We start from the raw sequence: 14,288 nt of genomic DNA on the forward strand, positions 1-14,288 counted from the left end.
ATTTGTTCAAAGATGGACGTGAACTGATTTTACATGGGCTTTATCATGCGGAACGAGTGATTCAAGCCTCACATGTACAAGTCAAATAGCATGATACAGTGGATTATGAAACGAATATTATCTCCGATGCAGATGCATAAATTATTAGTGATGAAGGAATTTTTCCAAGTGATACTTCGTTACCAGACAAAGATAAGGACAGAGTTGCAGATTCCGAGTGTGAAGACGACTATGCTTTTTTTGATTCTTTGCTGGATGATGATATGCCGATTGCAAATCATGAAGTGATAGATTTTGAAGACGATTCTGAAGAATTTTGGGATTCGTTATTGGAAGATGATTACAGTCTCAATCCAAAATCCTCTCTAGTGATTACTAAAGTTGAAGTTACCCAATATGGAAAGTGCTTTGAGAAGATTTCCTCTTCATCAAATATTTATTGGAAGATTTTGAACCAGAAATCTTACATCGCATGAAGAATTTTGAAGATCAACCTCTTGTTGTAGTCAACCTGATTATGCGAGATTCCTCTAAACAGTCTTTGAATAATGCAATGTCATGGGATTTAGCAGTCAAATGCAAAAAGGTTTCGCAAGAAGCAAAGGTTCAAGACAAAGGTTTCCCATGACTCAAAGATTGAAGATTTTTGAAGATTCAATGCCTTTCCAGAGTTCTATCAATCTTTGATACGGGCTCTCATTTTAAATGGAAGGGAATGTCACGATTGTGGCTATGTTAACAATATTACATCTACTCCTAGTTGCAGATACGCGAAGTGCCATGCCTAAGAGGACCCCTACGCTTGGATGGTCACACCCCTTCGCCCAAAAGACGTGTTTCTTCGCCAAAAGCCACACTCCTTCGACGACTGTTCACACCTCTTCGCTCTACGGTTGCGACTCTTCGTCCAATGGTTGCAGCTATATGCCAAAAGGATTTGTCTTTACGTCTAAAGTCGTGTCTCTTCACCATAAGACGTGTCTTTTCATCTGTGTCTCTTCGTCTCCTATATAAGGAGGCTATTGTACTCACTTTTCAAGCATTCGTTCAATCAATCAAACACACATTTAGTCTATTGAGTCTCAGTTTGATCTTAGGTATGCAGTTAAAGTCTTAATTATAGGATTAGCACCACTAATCCTCACAGGGGAGATCAGGGTATTCATCAGGAAAATTAGGCTTCAACCTTTGGTAGTCATGTGGGTATTGTGTGGGTTGAAAGGAAAGAAGCAGATATGATGCCCTTAGGCAAAAGAGAGAGGGAATGCTATGTTGCTCCAGGTCGCAGTAAGAAGAAAGCAAAAGAGAAAAAGGGTGAAGATGCGAAAGTTAAGAGAAAGTGAAGACCTCGTAGACGGTTCGAAGTAGCAGATTTACCTTTGGGAGAAGGTCAAACAACTTGCAGTTTAAAGGAAGACTTGATTGGGAGGAAAGTTGATTGTACTTTTGGTTAGTTGATGAATATGGTGCCCAAAGTCAAGTGGCAGTGGATTTCATTAGTGAATCCACAGAAAGAGCCGAAGCATGGGCAAGTCAGAGTGTTGGTTGTCGGAGAGTTATCTGACATTTGTCATGTGGTGAACGCTTAGCACAAAGGTGTGGGAATGAGAGAGGCCTACATTGATGGAGGTGCTCAAGTGTGTGTGATTACCCATTCATGTGTCGAGAGATTGGGTTTAGTTACATGCGGAAGCTTTGGGTTCAAGATTCGACTAGCAAACCATGGTAAAGTGAAGTGTTTGGGGCTGATTAAGAATTTCGAAGTTGAGGTCTTTAACGTGAAGGTTATGGTAAACTTTCATGTTATGCCAACAGGGTTGGGAGCTTTTCCTCTCATTTTGGGCCGACCTTGGTTGAGAGCTATTGGTGATGTGCAAGGTTGGAGCAAGGGCACAATTTGTGTGTATGGCAAGAAGGGTGAAAAGAGGGTGTTTGATATGACTACCAAGCAACCTTTGGCACTAGTAAAAATAATGAATCCGAAGTTACCAGTGAAGACAGTTCTGAAGATTGAGAAAGTAGCACTACTTCTAGTTCCAGTGATGAGAGTGAAGTGTCATTCTTGCTGTTGGACGAGGAGAAGAAAGAAACTGATGAAGTATTGCAAGTGTTAGGGGATATAAATGCTTCAAGACGTTTAGAACAACTTGAGGAGTTGATGCAAATTTGGCATATATGAATACCAAGTACTCCCTTTTGGGCTTACTAATGTGTGAATCACCTGTAATGGAATGATGGAGAGGATCTTTAGACCTCATAATAGCTTCACAAGAGTATTCTTTGACAACATTATCATCTACTCCAAGTCTATTGAGCAACATAAGCAACATCTTTAGGTAAGATTTCAAGTTTTGAGAGATAATAAGCTTGATGTTAATCAAAACAAGAGTGAACTTTTCTTAAAAGAGTTTAAATATCTAGGACATATTATCTCCCAAGAACAAGTCCAGACGGACCCTAAAATGTTGCAGGTAATACAAGGATGTCATATACCAACGAATCTACGTGAATGAAGAAGATTTATAGGAATATGTGCATACTATAGAAGCTTCATCGAAAAATTCTCACTAATGAATCTTATGCTCCCCCTTACGCATGACATGGGATTCAAGTTACTTTTAAGGAAGTAGAAATTTACTTTTGTTGGCCTACAATGAAGTTGAACATGCAAGACTACATTGCCAAATGCATTATATGTCAAAAGACAAAGTAGGACAGAGGGAAGCAGACTCGATTGCTTCAACCATTACGCATGCCTAATTCCCATGGGAGAGTATATCCATGGATTCCTTGTTTACATTACCAGGGTCTACTTATGAGAATACAAGAATATGCGCAATACTAGACCGGTTTAGTAAACAAACTCATTTCATACCGGTCAAAAAGTGTATTAAAACCCACCATATATGGCAACTCTCTTCATATCATAGATCTCTAAGTATCACGACTTACCAACATCCATAGTATGTGAGAATCGATAGAGATCCAAGAATGACCATCAATTTTTAGAAATGTCTCTTTGAGAATATGTATACTAAGTTAAATTTCTCCTTGGCCTATCAGCTACAAATGGATAGCCAAAGTGAAATAGAAAACTGAACTCTTATTGATTTACTCAAAGCCTATGTCACAGAATTATATCAAAGAGATCATTGGGAAAAGTATTTATCCTTAGTGTAGTATGGGTACAATAATATTCTCCGTACTTCTATGGGAAAGGAACTCTACAAATATATTGAAGGGAGACCAAAACCCCCATTGATAGTCAAGACACTTGGGAAGTTCTTTGATGCTGATGAGTATAGTAGAGACCTTAATATAAAAGGTTTGACTCCATTAAGATGCCAAATAAAGAGGCCAACCTAGAGCCCATTCTATTTCTAATGAAGAAATCATACCCTTTAAAATGAAGTTACATTCATATATACTTATGTATTGTCTACTCCCAAACAACGCAAGGATCAAGGTCTCGTGACATCATCCATCTATGAAAAGCACTAAGATTATTGTGTTCATCATAACCGTCAGTTAGCACTGTTGGTAGAGCTATTTTCATTGAGTAGTATTGCGCACTATTTCAGTATCCCCATCTTGGCTAGTGCCTACTATATGTACTTTCACGTTGATATGAGGAGGTTAGTTTGTTTTGTATGGATTGTAACCACTTCCAATGTCTGGCAAAAGGCAGCCACAATCTTTGTTCAAGGAGGATTATCGTATATATCAAACACATAAGCAAAAAAGTACCTTGGGGCCACTCATTTTCCTCTAAATGACATCCTTGAGGGGGTACCTTGGAAACCATCCCCATGGACACAAGTATTTTACCTTTAACCCATTTCCACTACGAGAGAACGAAAGCCCTCAAATCCATCTAGGTAGTCTAGGAAGTTGACCTGGACTAGAGTCTACTTGCTAATTTAGAACGGGCTAAATTAGGATGGACATTGATAAAACTAAACTTATCCTTGGGCTTTGGAGCTTCACCTCTTATGCAAAACCTTAGCACACTCCTTTGGATTTTTTATGAAGCTGGTCCCAAAACTTGCTAAATTTAGACTGACATTGGTAAGATTTAATTTTACCCTAAGGCTTTCCAATCTGAATGCTTAGACTCTAATGAGTAAATTTGACTATTTAAAATTTACATAGTCAATTTCTATTTTTTGACTCCTATAATTGCTCTAATTAACCTCCCTTGTCTTCTACCTTTGATCAAGGTTGCTTGAGATAGACTTATGTTTTCTTGATCTATAAAATTAATTAAATTCAGCAATTTATCTCTCTTTTATAGACTTCTTTCTTTGGTCCCAAGCCTTTGAGCGAGTTGAGTCAATAAGCAATTTAATCAACTTCACTTGTTCTCTTTTATTTTCCCCATACTTAAGTGGCAAAAATTAGGAAAATCATTTTAGAAGGTTAGAGATTACTTTTCATGACATTACATCTCTCTTGAAATCATAGTCGTCCTTGACTATGGAGTAGGGAAAATAAAGTCGTAGCTAGTTTGGATAGAGGATTCCTTTATACCCATCACCATCCTTCCTTAGTGCTTGGAAGACTTAGCTGTCACAAGCATGCCTTTACTTAGCCCTTACATCTTTTAGAAGTCCATTTGATGCCTAAGAGACTTAGCTGCTGCCAGCATGTGATGTATTTAGCTCCGCTGATCGTTTTCCATAGTGGATTGGCAAACTCTATTGGGTTCTTAAGAGAAATGTGTTCTCGACAAGAAAGATTAATCGTATACATACAGCTTTAAAAAGCTTATGAACATTAAAAAGAAACCATAGAGTCAAGAAAGGGTAGAATGGTGCCCCCATCAACTCGAGTGCTTTTGGAGGGTCTTTCCAAATCCCTTTCTTGTTCTCCACATGCTCCAAAGGAATGTGCCACAAGCAAGGAATTGTGACTTTGCACTTAGCACAACAGCACCATAGCTTATCCTTGAACGTCGCTCGCGCTTTGGAGGGCCACATCCATCCAAATCATCCTGTACACAAGCGAAAGAGAGCTACATTAGTCAATTTATACTTGTACACAAGCGAAAGAGAGCTATATTAATTCAATGTTTAAAATAAAGTATAAATTGACTAAAAAGTGAACAGTAAATAGGTTTGAATAAAGCTACATTGTGAACAATGTGAAAGAAAAGACTAAACTATTCATTTAATAATAACAAATAAGTTTGAAAAATAAAATAAGTATAAGAAAATAAAAAGGCTAAAAATAGTTATAGGAAGTGTCACATTGAATGGTAGTTAGCTCTAGAAGCTTTGATTCTTTTTTGGCCATTTCAAAAATTTTGGGCAAGGTAATAGGTGCAGTAATAGCCACGACAACACACATAGTAACAAGCGTGATAAAATTTGGTTGACTTAAAAGAGAAAAAAAGCAGGCTATATTGCATTTTCGAAGCATAAATTGCGCTTCTTCTCTTGTCATCGCACGTGTAGCCATATTTTCTCCTTCTCTCTCTCAAAATAGGTAGATAGATAGAGATTAGGTAGAAAATAGGTAGATAGATAGTGAGAGATTAGGTGAATAGATAGTGAGAGTTAGATGGAGGATGTAAAGAGAGAAGATAGAGATTAGGAGCAAAGAGATTTGGGAGGGAGTGTAGAGAGATTAAATAGAGACATAAGGCTGTATAGACTAGGTAGAGATTAGGTGGAGAGAGAGAGAGAGAGAGAGAGAGAGAGAGAGAGAGAGAGAGAGAGAGAGAGAGAGAGAGATTAGGTGTAGATTAGGTATAGATAGATAGAGGGAGAGTAGATATATAGAGAGAGAGGTAGATAGAGTGAGTGTAAAGAGGGGTTAGATATTAGTATAGAAATAGGTCGATAGAGAGGGTAGAGATCAAGTTAGAGAGTTTCAAGAGAGAGGGTAGAGATTAGGTGTAGAGAGGGCAAACAAAATAAGAGAGAAGGAGAGAAAAAATAATAACATGTAGAGAGGATATATGTAGAGGGAGAGGGAAGATTATAACATGTGGAAAAGGATAGATCTAGAGAGGGTAAAGGGAAGATTATAACATGTAGAGAGGATAGTTGTAGAGGGAGAAGAGTTTAGGCCAGATACAAATAATAGAGAGATGTAGAGGTAGAGATAGATAGGGTAGAGATTCTGTTAGATAGATATAGAGGGTAGAGTTTAGGGCATATAGATAGGGTAGAGATTAGGTATAAGGAGATTAGAGAGAGATCTTGAAGGGGCGGGGTCACTTTGTAATTATGTGGCTATCACGTGAGCGCAAGAGAAGGGGTTATTAAATTTCATTTTTTCTCACATTTTCACATATAGAAAGGTACCATAAAATGGAATTGAAAAAAACGTTTACAAGGTGAATAGTAAAGGGTGTATTTTATTTGTAAAAAAAGTTTAGATAAACAATTTTAAAAATAGTCCTTGTATGCACATGATGTACACAATTTATAGTGACCCCCCGAGAGAGATCAAGTCAATAATCACAAAATGATCTCATGTAGATGTTGGCAGACAAGGGATCACCTATTGCGGAGTAGCCCACATCCTCTTCCTTTGGTTAGATCGTATTGGGCTCTTGAGGCAGTAAGTGAACGTAATAAATTTAGGTTTAAATGAAGTTAGTTAAAGTCAAGCTTGAGTGTAGCTGTCTTTTTGTTGTTTGCAAGTGTGGCCCTCTTACAGTTATGGTGGAGTTGCTCTATCTACGCAGACTCCTCAACCAATCATGCACTCGGAGCTACAACAAGCAGTGTCTTTCCAAGAGGAGTATCTATGTGTGACGTAGGGTTTATTTGACCACTACACTCCACAATAGCTAGCAGCTTATGGTGTTTCATAGTAGACAACACCATAGGGGAGTTAGAAAGGGATTCAATATGTCTAGTGTGTTGGACCAATAGCACCCTTGTCTATTGTGCCTTCTTATCTACCCACCCTCCTTCCATCGTAGGGACCCACTCCATTGCATTCTACTCTTGCTTCGCCCGAGCCTCATCAATAGTCCATGAGGGGGTTGACAAAAATTTACCAACAGTGATGGATGGAGCGATGAGTGCTCTTGTTGGGATGCCTATTTTGGTAGTGGCGGGGGAGCTGGGTCAGGAGTGTGCTTCTCCATTTGCAAAGGATGTGGTCTATGATGCTCCTATGCCAAATACACAAATGCATAGCATTTGGGCACCACTTGCGGATTCTTATATACTCGCCCACCTATAAGAATTGTTTTGTTAATTTCAAAGAGCAATATCTCGATTATGATCATGAGCAATTTGACTCTACAATTGGATATCTATAAATGGTAAGTATGGTAATAAATGTTGTACTAACCATTTTGAGTTATTGATTCATTTAATTTGGTTTTGGTTGTAGTAAAGTGAAAGCGATCACACTTATGTACCTTTGGACGAGGAAGAGGATGACATAGATTGATACTTTTTTTTATAGTCCTCTTCTACAAGCGCAGTGGCGCAATGGTTCTTTTGTGCTTCAAATTATGGACTTTAGGTGTGATATGTAATTTAGAGTATGTTGTTAATTTCAAAGTTTATAACTATGTTGTTTTGCTCTAAATTTTACACAATGCAACTAATATTTGATATGTTTTATGCGGGTCAAAACTAAAGATGCTTATATAGGCCATCCAAGTTGGGTAGCACAAAGGAGTATCTTTATTGTTGAGCACCCGTATCGCGGTAACATGCACCGATATAAACACGGTAATGAGCACGATAACAAGCGTGGATATATATCCACACCTATTACTCGACATCTTGCCATTGGACCACTATTGCTGCTTGTTCCTCTATTATTGTCGTGCATGCAATATTTTCTTTTTCTAGTTTTCTTTTTTGATCCATAGCAATGTACTCATTTTTGGTCTTCTCTTATAGTGTAGATAATGGAAAAGTTGATGCCATTTTTTAAGGAACTGGTGTAGGATTATAGCCATGATATTTGCATCCATTCCCAAAGAACAATCCTAGAGGGAGAATCATTAGGATTGTATGCATTGACGACATGAGGATCAAACCAAAGCCCTTTAACATCAACGTGAAAACTTTCAATTCATTGAGGTATCTAGAGTGGCACTTTCACTATCAACATCATTCATGTTAACTTACAAGTTAAGAGCATGTGGGTTAGTAGGCTAGGTTTCAAAGTATCGGCAAAGCACATTATCAATGGTGGCTAAGGTTTCTTGAGATATCAAAAGAATTTGGGGAATTATAGCTTGATATTCTAGGCCTCTCTTTGAAGGTTCTTTTGGATAACTCAAATCCATTAGCCTTGATGTGATTTCACCTTTATCATAGTTTCTTGGATTTCTAGAGGATGAAGATTGATTCTTTGCATGGGCATGTATTCAGGGGAAAGCATGTATTGATGGCACCACTATTCCACTTTTAGAGGCTACTTTGGAAGGAAAAATGTGATATTTAAAAAGAAAAGGGTATTTTTAAAAGGTTAATGGTCCACTAGTTTGAACAAAACATTGTAGACCACTTATTGTAGGGAGCGTTGGTGTGGTCTCCTATCAGGTCGTGTGTTTGCATTCTCACATAGAACTTCCCATGGTGGTGCACTTGATTTCTTCCTCACGAGGAGCTCTACTAGACTTGAAGGGTAAACCGTAATCTCTAATCGAGTTGCATTCCCACTCTACTCAAGCTGCTCTATAAGCATTAGCCCTTCTCCTCATTCTTTCTACATGCTACACGAGGAAGTCACATGCCCGCGGTTTACCAAGCCATAGGACCTTGAAAAACACAATGCCAAAACTTGCGCTTGAAGATTGAACCCATCCACCTAATGATCTAGCAAAGAAAAGCAAACCCCTACCCTTGCTTTCAGCCTTGAGCATTCTGCATCCAGCTCAAAGGTGTCAACAAATTTGTAAGAAGGTATGCATGTATCTAGTTTAGATTGTGTTTTCCATTGTTACAAGGGATGCAAATTTGAGATTTCAACAAGTTGTGTTTTATGATGCTTGCACCATTTGAGTATCCATGCCTATCCACTTTCTGCTACTCGATCAAGGAGCTACAGGAGGATTACGGCCTTGGCTTGGAGGGGATGTTGCCTAAAGGGCTCACATACAAAGATATCCCCGATGAGGAGTTGTTGAGTGTCTTCAAGTGCTTGCAAAAGAAAAACACAAAGCTATTTCTACACCATGTGGGGGATGAGTGTGTCGATGAGTGCAGCCTTTTATACCAGAAGGTATATCAAGCCACTCCATCCAATGGTGAGTTGCTATCAAAATTTTCACGCGGATTCGTGTATGAGAGGTGTCAAGCAGCATCAAGTGATCTGACGAAACATCAGACACAACGAGATTCTTCTTTAAATGTAGGCCATCCTTCCTCTATGTGCTTCCATGCAATAGAATCAATAGGCACCCACATTACCTCATCTATAGATCTAGTGTTTTGATGCGATGTCATCAAAATTGCTATAGATCACCTGAGCATACTCTTTACCCTTGGAATGATTTGAGAGTGTCATAGAATCTTTGCAGGGGCAAATTTTCCTTGTGTGTCCTCGTTATACCTATTTGATCCGCATTTGGAACATTGTTCCAAATACTGGTACTCATTTCAAAAGAGCTCAGAATCATTAGGATATGCATGTATTTTATTATAATCCATACCCAAGCTTGTAATCAGTTGTTTGGCAGCATAGGGGGCATGCCATTGCCTTCTAGCAAAATTTGATCATTGAGCAATTTGTCAAAACCATTTAAATAATTTAAACAAGAACTTTGGTTTTTCACGTAAATTAGTATGACATATTTATATTTACTTGAAAAGCTCTATAACACTCGTGTCAGACCATCCATAAATAGATTATAGGTTAAGCATTGACAAAGCTATAGGAAGAACAAATGTTTTGGCACCACTATAAAGTGGCATCCGGACAAGCCTTCTCATCATCTCTCTCTCATTTTCGTTATTGTCAAGCAGTCATTGTGGATGAGCTGATTGAGGTTGAGAGGCAGTGTTGCCGTGATTGTTGGCACTTTATCCACCTTGGCTTTCAATGTTGGGGTCTATGTCGAAGAATACATCCAACACCTGATCTATCTCAACGTCTTGAAAAGTAGCATCGATGGTTGATGGGGTAGACTCCATTGATAGTGTTTCATTTGAAGTTTTCCTCCTCTGTTGAGTCTGTGTTGAGATTGGAGCGATATCGATATCCAAGATTTTACCTATCTCTTTTGACGATGAGATGGATAAGATCTTGTAGCTGTTATATTGGAAAAAGGCTGTTGTTGCGTATATGCTAATCATAGATCTTTTGTTTTCAAAAGATTTGATCCTTACACAACATACAAGGGCATGCCATCCTATCGTCCATAATTAATCTAAAGATTACAAAACAAAGTGATAAGTAATAGTGAGTGCACACCGCTTGACTGTTATTGGAGCGTATAACATGAGATAATAGAAGCATTTGAACAAACGACTAACTAGCCGTCGTAAGTGGACCATCAACCAACAAAAAACATCTTCACATGGTTAACCATAATGGCCAAACCAAAAGCCGCTAGCCCTTATTGGCCGAACCATGAGCATCTTCACATGTCTTACATTAATTGGTCAATCTATTTGCAGCTGGCCCTAATCGGCCAAATAAATAGTGTCTTTGTAAGACCAGCCATAATTTGCCAAATCAAGAGCGGATAACAATGTAGCTTAACTACCTCACATTCTCTAGCCATAGATGATCCCTGCACACCTCATTCGAGAGATGCACATAGATCAGGACCATTGGGTAATACCTCTGTCTTTATTGGTCAATGCCTATATTCATGGGTGCGACATAAGTACACACCCATGTCTACATGACAATGCATGTAGATCGAGGGCAAACTCTTATTGATCTACAAAATTCTTATTGATCAAACTACGCCTCTAACCCTTAACTAAAACAGCTTAAGCGGATTAAAACGGTTAAATGCTATCCTAACCCAATTTGGAGCCACCAAACCTAAGTGGCTTTACACAACCTACCCTAACTATCCAAACATGGCCATCTATTAGCGATCAAACGCAAAGCCACTAACCCTAAGCGACTAGCCCTAAACGGATTGAAATGGTTGAACGTTGCCCTAATCCAATTTGGAGTAACCTAGCCTAAGCAGCTTTACAAAGCCTACCTTAACACCCTAACCATGTCCATCTATTAGCGGCCAAATCTTCACATGTCTTACATTAATTGGTCAATCTATTTGCAGCTGGCCCTAATCGGCCAAATAAATAGTGTCTTTGTAAGACCAGCCATAATTTGCCAAATCAAGAGCGGATAACAATGTAGCTTAACTACCTCACATTCTCTAGCCATAGATGATCCCTGCACACCTCATTCGAGAGATGCACATAGATCAGGACCATTGGGTAATACCTCTGTCTTTATTGGTCAATGCCTATATTCATGGGTGCGACATAAGTACACACCCATGTCTACATGACAATGCATGTAGATCGAGGGCAAACTCTTATTGATCTACAAAATTCTTATTGATCAAACTACGCCTCTAACCCTTAACTAAAACAGCTTAAGCGGATTAAAACGGTTAAATGCTATCCTAACCCAATTTGGAGCCACCAAACCTAAGTGGCTTTACACAACCTACCCTAACTATCCAAACATGGCCATCTATTAGCGATCAAACGCAAAGCCACTAACCCTAAGCGACTAGCCCTAAACGGATTGAAATGGTTGAACGTTGCCCTAATCCAATTTGGAGTAACCTAGCCTAAGCAGCTTTACAAAGCCTACCTTAACACCCTAACCATGTCCATCTATTAGCGGCCAAATCCTAAGCTGCTAACCCTAAGTAGCTAGCCCTAAACGGATTGAAATGGCTAAACGTTGCCCTAATCCAATTTGGAGTAAGGTAGCCTAAGTAGCTTTACAAAGCCTACCTTAACACCCTAACCACGTCCATTTATTAGCCGCCAAATCCTAAGCTGCTAACCCTAAGCAGCTAGCCCTAAGTGAATTGAAATGGCCTAACCTAAGCGACTATCCTTGAGCAAAATGAAATGGCATAAACCTAAGTGACTAGCCCTAAACAAACTAAAATGGCCTAAGCTAAGTTGCTAACCCTTAACGGATTGAAATGGCTAAATGTTGTTCTGATTTAATTTGGAGTGGCCTAACCTAAGCGGCTATACATAGCCTACCATGACACCCTAAACACGACGATCTATTAGTGGCCAAACCCTAAGACATTGACCTAAGCGGCAAGCCCTAATCGACTAACCCTAAGAAGACTGAAATAGCCCAAGCGCTTACCCTAAGCGTATTACTGAAATAGCTAAACTAATGTGGATTTAGAGCGGCCACACCAAAAGTTGTTAATTGACCCTAAGCGGCTATCCCTAAGCAACCCGAAACAATCAAATTACAAAGAACGTTAACTAACACCTAATTAAGCGACTAGCCCTAATTACATAGCTAGCCCTAAGAAAACTAAAATAGCCCAATCGCTTATCTTAAGCAGCGTACCTAAGCGGATTACTTAAACGGATAAAATAATGCGACACTAAGCCCATTTAGAGCAGCCAAATCCTATGCAGCTAACGTATTCTAAGCGGCCTGAAAGACTTGTCAAATTGCAAAGAACTAGAACCTAAGCGATCAACTAGCCCTAAGAGGCTAACCCTAAGCGCTATGAACTAAGCGGCCCAGCTAACCCTAAGCAGACTGAAATAGTCCAACCGCCTTGCAAAGCCAACTATGAGCCGTTGACATAACAACGCGCTTTACTTTAAGCGATAAATTAACCTAACACGATAATTTATCGCTTTACTTTAAGCGATAAATTAACTCAACACTATAACTTAAACCTAAACCTAACTCGCTAATCCTAATAATTTACCGTAGACGTATTAAGACGACCAAACGTATGAAAATAATCAAATGTAATTAAAACCTAACACTAAAACCTAGTTAAAACATTCTGATTAATATAACACTAACATTTGCAACACCTACAACTTGTCACAATGTAATTAAAGGTACAACATAATATATCAATTTTTAAATAAAATTACACAAATAATTAAATTAAATTTAATTTTTATAAAATTGAAATAAAAAACCATTGATAAATTGATCTAAATCAAAATAACTTTTTTTCTCTATTACCATTTTTTTGTTTTTTTGTGAATGATAATATTTAATAAGATTTTCTAAATAACAATTTTTATATTATTATTTTTATATGAAAATCTGTGTGCATAGTGTGTTTAAGTATGTTCAAATTTATGTGCATTTTTAGTTATTTGCGTGTTTAATTATTTGGATGTGTGTATGTATGCAAGAGAAGAAAATGATAAATCACTCACATGCGGCCACAAAAAACTTCAAAGAATGCCCTAAAAGTTGCAAAAGAACACACACACACACACACACAAAAAGAAAGAAATCTAACATAAATCTTGAAAAGAATCTTATTGGGTGTAAGCATGTTAACTTGTCACTGAAAATGTTCTCCGGGACAATGCTAGGTATTAGTGCTTGTTAGCATATGTTGAAAAGTCAAGACAATGTCCATCTTCAAATTAAAATGTCCATAAACAATTATCATTCATTCAAATGAGGCCTCTTTTTCGATTATTAGAGTCGTGGGCTTGTGGACTCGCTCAAATTCTTCTCTCTCTCTCTCTCTCTCTCTCTCTCTCTCTCAGGCATTCTGAACTAGGACTGCGCTGTCCAAGTCGAGCTCTCTCTCTCTCTCTCTCTCTCTCTCTCTCTCAGGCATTCTGAACTAGGACTGCGCTGTCCAAGTCGAGCTCTCTCTCTCTCTCTCTCTCTCTCTCTCTCTCTCTCTCTAGTTGGCCTTGACTTACCCTCCTATCTGTTTTTTACCTTCTCCTCCCATCTCCATAGTGCTATAGAGAACCAGACAACAATATTCCTCTAGCTCCAATGTTGGATATGCAAAGAACGTGTTCAATGTTGGTCAGTAAATTGCCAGTGTTAACTTATGATGCATGCATATATGACGTTTAAGTGATTTCAAGTAATTAATGATTTATGTTTGTTTGCAGTACTCGAGAGAAACTTGTAGAAGGTAGCCATTACAAGTGATGAATCACAATTTCCAAGATCTAGCTCTTTCTGTGATCAAGAAATAAGAGAGAGAAAGAAAGAGGAAACAAAGGGAGCAAAAACAGATGCACGGTGAGCGAGGACATCATGCCCTCAATGATGAGGAGAAAAAGAAAATCTCCTCCGAGATTGTGGTAGCTTTCAAGAGGAGGACTAAAGGTTTTGAGACAGAAGTA

At 38.5% G+C, this 14,288-nt stretch overlaps 1 protein-coding gene across 1 annotated transcript in view; it reads left to right on the forward strand.

Moving 5' to 3' along the window:
* The window catches only part of LOC147456710 (nucleolar essential protein-like protein), a 64,885-nt gene extending 57,295 nt beyond the window's left edge, over positions 1-7,590 (forward strand). The window contains exon 8 of the transcript XR_015188472.1: positions 7,357-7,590. The gene's annotated coding sequence lies outside the window, so the exon portion shown is untranslated. The remainder of the gene's footprint in view (positions 1-7,356) is intronic.
* The last annotated feature ends 6,698 nt before the right edge of the window (positions 7,591-14,288 follow it).

This window comes from Adiantum capillus-veneris, chromosome 6, assembly GCF_014529385.1.
Source record: "Adiantum capillus-veneris isolate H3 chromosome 6, ASM1452938v2, whole genome shotgun sequence".
In the NCBI taxonomy this organism is placed as follows: domain Eukaryota; kingdom Viridiplantae; phylum Streptophyta; class Polypodiopsida; order Polypodiales; family Pteridaceae; genus Adiantum; species Adiantum capillus-veneris.